Source organism: Brassica oleracea, chromosome C7, assembly GCF_000695525.1.
Source record: "Brassica oleracea var. oleracea cultivar TO1000 chromosome C7, BOL, whole genome shotgun sequence".
NCBI lineage: Eukaryota > Viridiplantae > Streptophyta > Magnoliopsida > Brassicales > Brassicaceae > Brassica > Brassica oleracea.
Window position 1 is genome coordinate 11,877,167 of NC_027754.1, and position 7,957 is coordinate 11,885,123.

The window sequence follows — 7,957 nt, forward strand, 5'->3', positions numbered from 1 at the left end:
TACTGTGAGCACAAACATACTTGAAAACTTAATTTAATATTTAAATATGTATGTGAAGGTATAATTTTTGATATAAGTAAAATTACAATTAATAGTTTACTGAATTTTGCCTATTGTTAACAACTTTACTTGGATAATAAAAATGAAAATAAATACAAAGAATTTTAATTTATTTTATATAAATTTTATTATTGAGATAATAATATAATCAATGTAGAGCATAAGATTTATCTTATATTCGGTCAAATTAATTATATTATATAGTTGTGAATCTTGTATGGTTTTATAATTTTTTGTAATATATACAATTTTAATCTTTGTAATAAAAGTTAATCTATACTAAAAACAAATAATCTTTGTTTGTGTTGCAGTTTTACATAAATATTTCTAATACTTTTTGAAAATTATTACATAAAATAAAAAATTATTTTTGCCTAATTGCCAATAAAGTTTGGACATAATTTACGTTTTATTAGTTTAAAAATTTTTTTAAATGTTTTTGGTTTGTTGATTGCATATAGTATATTATCATTTTACAAATGAATATTGACCATTCTTCCTATTATTTTGTAAGTTGTCGTTCATATTATAATTTGTTGTTGGTATTTAATATAAATAAATTTGAAATTAAACTAATTTATTAGACATGACCCTTTAAATTCTTTATTTTTGTTCATTTATGTTATAAACATTGTTCTCTAAATAGCTTTTTCAACCAAAATTGAATGAGATAATTTTAATTTGTGTATTATATGAAACCTATCGGTGAATGAATTATATATTTATAAGAAATTATCATGTAGTTTAATTTATTGTTAATGACATTAATATTTATTAAGATCAGGTAAACGTGGATTGCTTCGTATTAGTGTAGTTGATTAGTTTATATGAAGTTTTTGATTAAAATTGACTTACAAACTCTGTGTCAATACATATGGTTAACATTTTGATGAGTAAATAATTTTTTTTTGGATTTTCAAGAAGTTGTTTAAAATTCATAAATAAACTGATTTTTAACAATGTGTTAAATGCACATCGGTCATTCTTCTTATTGTTTTGTAGGATGTCAATCATAATATAATTTTATTGTTGGTATTACATATAAATTTAGGGGGATTTGCCAATTATGACTCAAAACTTGACTTTGATTGCAAAAATATATCCAAACTTGAATCAAATGCAAAACTAACCTAAAAACCTTGTGAAATTACCGCCAGCTCCTTGTGACCAAACAAAAACACATAAGCCATTTTTACGAATATTGCCCCAGTAAATCGTCTGAGTCATCTGAGATGCAGGAAGTCGTCTGTGGGAACCGAAATTCGCACTGTCGATTTCCATTTAAATAAGGAAACTAGGAAAACCCTAATTTCCCAGAGGACCCGGATATCTGCTAATTACCACACGTCAAGCAATCAGAACACGAGAATAACAACGATAAAATATAAGAAATCGAAAGAGAGCAAAGAAGATCTTATTCAGAATTTGCATGTGAGCGTTTACAAGAAGGTATAAGCCTGGGCTCGATAGCTGTCGGCGAGATTCCTAGTTCTAGCAACCCTAAGACGGCTAAACCTAATTGAGTCGCAGCTCGAAATAGCAAAAATGGAAAATTGCCTAAATTGCTCTAAGTGCTAAGTTTGCTCTGAAAAGTCCTCTGCCATGCTCCTCGCCTAGGACTCCTTATATAATAGCTCCAAGGTCGGTTTACGCTTTTACTCTTCTGCCCTTAAGCCGTCATAGCATAAAAATAGAGATATTCCATTTTTCCCGATCTTCGTGTTTATCCTCGAAATTTTCGTATTTAACCGCGGAAACTTGACATTTATCCTTCCTTGCGCCCCAAGCGTAAACCGTCATGCGGCTTACGGGCTGCTGGTCAAGAAATCGTAAGTTGGGCCTCGGGTCATGTCTTAGGTCCCTTTGGGCCATCTTCTGACTCGAAGCGTTTGTTACGTCTTCTTACGATAAAGAACGAATTTTCCGCGGTTTTTACGGTAAAGTTTGATCGATGAATTAGAATGGCAGGAAACATGAAATGGGTTCGCTACGATCTTCGGGAGATAGCATTGAGATGCCACGGTTTACGGGCTTTTGGTTAAGAAATCATAGGATGGGCCTCGAGTCGTGTTTTAGGTCCCTTTGGGCCGTCTTCCGACTCGAAGCGTTTACTGCGACTTCTATCGATAAAGAAAAAATTTTCCGCGGGTTTAATCCATAAAATTTGATCGATGATTTAAAATAGCGAAAAACATGAACCGAGTTCGCTACGGTCTTTGGGAGATAGCATCGAAGGTTTGACGAGAATGCATGGACTGGTGTCGTATCGACGTTTTGGAAGAGCTCGGTCGCTACGTAGTGACCAGGCTTAGCCGAGCTCGGTCGCTACGTAGCGACCGAGCGGGACGGACGCTTGGTGGCTACGTAGCGACCGAGCTTGGCTGAGCTTGGTCGCTTCGTAGCGACCAAGCGGGATGGACGCTCGGCCGCTACGTAGCGACCGAACGGGACAGACGCTACGTAGCGACCAAGCTTTGGCTCGAGCTTGGTCGCAACGTAGCGACCGAGCGGGATGGACGCTCGGTCACAACGTAGCGACCGAGCGGGACGGATGCTCGGTCGCTACATAGCAACCGAGCTTTGGCTCGAGCTTGGTCGCTACGTAGCGACCGAGCGTGGCGCGTTTAGTCGCTGCGTAACGACCTTTTTTGAGCTCTCGCCGGACGTCTCGTTTTTTCTCAGCAAAGCTTTTCGTAAGAAAGAATCTATTTCAAAAAAAATATTTATCGGAGAAATTCTTATTTTCTTCCTCAGACATTTTGAATGTTAACTTCGTCGCAACCGTTTTTGACCCCAATAGTTAGGCCCCCAGCCCGTTAGAGTCGTGACTCTAGCGGGCGGATTGACGATTTTGGCAAGGTTAAGCGTATTGGACGAAGTTCATACTTTAAACTCCGTGGAAGAAAAGTTATCGAGACAGTATGTGTGCTAAAGATATGAACTCCGAATCCATACTTCTATAAGTAGTGAGCTCTTGTCATTCATTTTCTTCACACCTTCCCTTCTTCATACCTTCAAAAACCTCTCTATCTCCAACACTTTTGCTTTCAACATGTCTTCCTCCCAAGGTGACAAGAGAGATTCCGATGTCGAGATGGGCGAGGCCACTTCTCCGGCTGAATCGCCGGCTTGTGTTGCTGGTCATCTCTCCTTCCGAGAGAAACTAGTTCGTCGCCAAGCCGACAAGGAACTGGTTCAAGCTGGCTCCGAGTTCCCGCGTTCTTCTGCGCGGGTTGTTGTCCCGGGTCATGGGACCAAGGTCGTGGCTCCGCTTCCGCAAGCTCTACTTGCCGGATCGTCCACGACTCCGATCCATGTCGAGGACAAGGAGAGGGCCGCTGACTCTATGCCTCCTCCTCCGGCCAGGAAAGAAATCGTTCTAGCGTTGCGTGCTCCTAGTGCTGTTCCGGTTGCCCAGCCTAAGAGCCGGAAGAGGAAACTTGCCAATAGTGGTAACGGGGAATCTTCACAGCCAGGAGGACCGAGCCTAGCGTCGGGACTTCACGGAAAGGTCTGTCGCTCACCTGAATTCTCGATCATTTCATGTGCATTCTTTCTCGGATTTAGTCTTAAATTTTTTTTTTTTTTTTGGTTCACAGTTCATGTCGTTGATCGATGGGATGATCAGCGAGTGCGGTTCTGAGACCATTCGTCTTGCCGGGGAGTTGGTGGAGCTTCAGGGTAGATGGTCTGAAACCGAGGCCATGCTGACGGCTGTCAAAGATTCTCATTCCGCAAAAGTGTCGAAGCTCGAGGTCGCGATAGGGGAGCTCGAGAGGGACCTCGGGAAGACGGCGAGTTCCTTGCTTAAGGAGAAGAAGGCCATGAAGGCCAAATCCTCGGAGGTGCGTCGGCTCCAGCGTCAGATCGAGGGTGATGCGGGACTAGCGAGCCGCGGGATCCAAGAGGCTACGGATGCTCTTCGCTCAGAGTTTCGGGCTCGCTTGGTGAAGATTCCTGCTTCTCTGGGTTCCATCAAGTGTATCCGGAGCAGGGACTTAGCTTTGGCGACGATTGAGAGCGGGATGGCCGTGGTTCAGTCGTTCCAAAGTGAAGCTCCCCCGACTTTGGAGGCTGAAGAAGCCCGACTGTCCGACTGTAAGGGAGATATGGCGGCCATGTATGGAGATTCTGATCTCATCCTAGCTGACCTGAAATCTGCGTGCTTCCTTCTGACGTGTTCAGAAGACCCAGAGGGGAAAGACCCGATGGTTGGAGAAAACGAGGTGACGCGGCGACGGGTGAAGAGGGGGCATGAGTTTTGAGGATGACTTGGGTTAGATCTCTTGCGAGAGATTTGTTTTTTTTTATGTTTCTATGTTCCGGCCTTAAACGGCCTTATTTCGTGTTTCGGGACTGGCCGTGTGTGGCTTTGAATCCCTGCCGCTTTGCGGCTTTTTATGATGAGATAATCAAATGGTACTCTTTTTGTGAGTTAGTGTATAGTTGGGAAGGAAGGTGATGAGTTGTCGTCTCTTTCCTTCTTCGATTGTGAAATGTTTCATTAGAGATCTGTTTCGAGAGTTCTTCCGCGAGATGTGGGCTTCATGGGGGCGCTGAAGATGTCGAATATAAACATAGAGGCATGGTTTAGGGATCTCGTATCTTTTGATATCATGCCTTGAGATGTTAGAGACCAGTGCGCTGGGTTTAGGGCAAGACCTAGATTTACTTTCGGTTTTAAGATTTATGTTGTGACTAGCCGGCTATCGATTTATCTGTCGCGATTTTAACCTGATTCATATCGATTTAAAGTCCGCGATAGGTTCTCGGCTTACATGACTTGTTTAATACGAATCGAGCATCTCTCCGGAGACAATTTTTAAGTCAACCGGAAGTGCTAGACCAAAATTTTGGGTTTCTTTTATAGCGCTATTATCCTTGTGTCGGATGTACGAGAGTCATCTTTGCGAGATGACTATGTCTATTTAGGACGTTCGCGAGTTCGATGTGATCAGCATCGGACTTGGCGACGGATGTCGCCGTTTTGAGTTTTTGCGCAAAATTTATGTTAAAGTGTACTTTGTACATAAAATATTTTTTGATGGAGGTTCCGTTTTTCGTTGTTCGGAAGAAATAATTCTTGAGGCATCTCTTGTGATGTCTCGTGATGCTAAAGGTTGCTTCTTCCTAACGGCTGAGTGCTTTGCGAGTAAATAATTTGCTTGGTTAAGATGAGTTGGAAACATCGGGGTGTGGAGAGATGTTTTCGAATTTGAGAGTATGCGAGTATACGTATTAACTCCCCCCTCTTTTTACGAGGGGGGATAGCTGAATTTGTCTTTTGACAAACTGCATACGTACTCCTTATGGAGATCAAGCCGTCTCGTAGTTCGGTGATTGCGAGTTGGTTTGTTTAGTGATAGTATTTTTTGAGGTGCATCGCGTTCCAGGTCCTAGGGATTTTTACGCCTTGCATGTTGGCTATCTCGTAGGAGCCTGGTCGGACGACCTTTTCGATTTTATAGGGTCCTTCCCAATTGGCTCCAAGTTTTCCCGCGTTTCGTTCAGCGGTGTTTTGGAAGACTTTGCGAAGGACCAGATCTCCTTGATTAAACCTACGATTCCGTACGTTGGAGTTATAGTACTTTGCAGCGGCGTGTTGGTAATTTTGGATTCGGATGAGCGCTTGGTCTCGGCGCTCGTTAATGAGATCGAGATCATCCAGGAGCATGGCATCGTTGAGTTCCTCCCGTTCGGGTAGTAACCTTCTTCGAACGCCGGGGAACTCTACTTCCGCGGGAATCATGCATTCCGTTCCGTATACCAGAGCGAAAGGGGTTTCTCCCGTTGCTCGCCTTGGGGTGGTACGGTGAGACCAGAGGACTCCTTCGAGTTCGTCGGCCCACCTGCCTTTTTTGGCCTCTAAGCATTTCTTCAGTCCGTCGAGAATGGTTTTGTTGATTGTTTCAGCTTGTCCGTTGCACTGCGGATATCTGAGAGTTGACTTGTTGAGTCGTATCTTCCATTTTTCGCAGAATGCCTCGAACCGGGTGGAGATAAACTGAGACCCATTATCGGTTACGATCTCGTAATGAACTCCATGCCTACAGATGATGTTTTTCCATACGAAATTTTTGACTTGGACATCTTTTATACTTGCGTAAAAGTCTGCCTCTACCCATTTTGAGAAAAAATCGGTGAGGACTAGAAGGAAACGCTTTTGCTTCGAATTATGAAGAGGTCTGATGATATCCATGGCCCAGCGCATAAAGGGGTAAGGCGATGTGATGGAGGAAAGAACTTTGGCCGGTTGTCGGATGGTTGGAGCATGCCTTTGGTATTTCTCGCATTTTCGGGCGAATTTCTCGCAATCTCCGATTATCGTTGGCCAGTAGTATCCATGGCGTTTGATTTTCACAGCTAGCGATCTTCCACCAGAATGGTTGCCGCATGAACCGGAATGTACTTCCTCCATTACCTTTCTTGCTTTTTCTCCTTCGAGACACGTCATAAGTGGTTTGGAGAATTTCATTTTGTAAATTTCGCTGTCCACTATTACGTAGCGCGCGGCCTGTGTTTGGACTTTGCGGGCTGCCCATTTTTTGGTGGGCAGTTGCCCGTCGATAATATAGTCTCGAATTGTCGGAAACCATGGGGTATCGCAGCCGTAATTAGATTGCTCCGATTGCGGTTGTATTGTAACTTCTTCTTCCTCGTCATCTTGACCTTCTATGAGGTTGACGACGATTGGTGGTCCGATTCTCGGATGTTCGATGAACTCGACTGGAATTACCCTTTTAAGTCCTGGGTCGGAACTTGATGCTTGGGCCGCGAGGGCATCTGCCTGGACGTTCTCGGAATGGGGGATTCGCGTAAGGGAAAAACAGTCAAAGTCTTGAGCTAGACTTTGGACTAGTTTGAGGTACGCGTCCATCCGTTCGTCTCTGGCTTCATACTCTCCGCTGAATTGACTAGCTACTAACTGGGAGTTGCAGTAAGCGTGGAGGTTACGTATCTTTAAGCTGTGATCTAAACGTAGCCCTGTGATGAGTGCTTCGTATTCGGCCTCGTTGTTTGAGGCGTGGAATTCCAGCCTGAACGATTGTTCCAAGATCTCGCTCGTTGGAGATGTGAGACGGATTCCGATACCCGATCCCTGCTTGGATGAGGATCCGTCGATGTGGAGGAGCCAGGTGGAATTTGGTTCCTCGTTTGTTATGGACCCCGTTGGTAGTTCGACCAAAAAGTCTGCGAGCACTTGTGATTTTGCGCTCGTCCTTGGTCGGTACTCGATATCGTACTCGCTCAATTCGACTGCCCACTTGGCCAGTCGGCCCGACTGACTCGGGCTATGCAGAATTGTTCGTAGGGGAAAGGTCGTGAGGATGGCAATCGTGTGGGATTGGAAATATGGTCTTAGTTTTCGGGCCGATGTTACGACCGCGCATGCTAATTTTTCCATTAACGGGTATCTAGACTCGGCATCCAGCAACGTTTTGCTTATGTAGAAAATAGGTTTCTGCTCCCCGCGTTCTTCCCTGGTCAGGACTCCATTCACGGCCGTTGCTGACACAGCGATGTATAGGAATAAAGGCTCCTCTTCCATGGGTTTTGCGAGGACTGGAGGAGTAGCTAAATAACGCTTCAGCTGTTGGAAGGCGGTTTTACATTCTTCCGACCATTCGAATTTTTTATTTCCTCGCAAGACATCGTAGAAGGGCAGGCACTTGTCTGTTGATCATGAAATAAATCGGTTAAGCGTTTCGATCCTGCCGGTCAGCCTTTGGACTTCCCGATTATTCTTTGGAGAAGCAATCTCGATCAATGCGTTGATCTGTTTTGCATTTGCTTCGATGCCGCGGTATGTGACCGGGTAGCCGAGGAATTCCCCTGATGCTACAGCGAATCTTCATTTTGTCGGGTTGAGCTTCATGTTATGGGAATTTAACTGCGC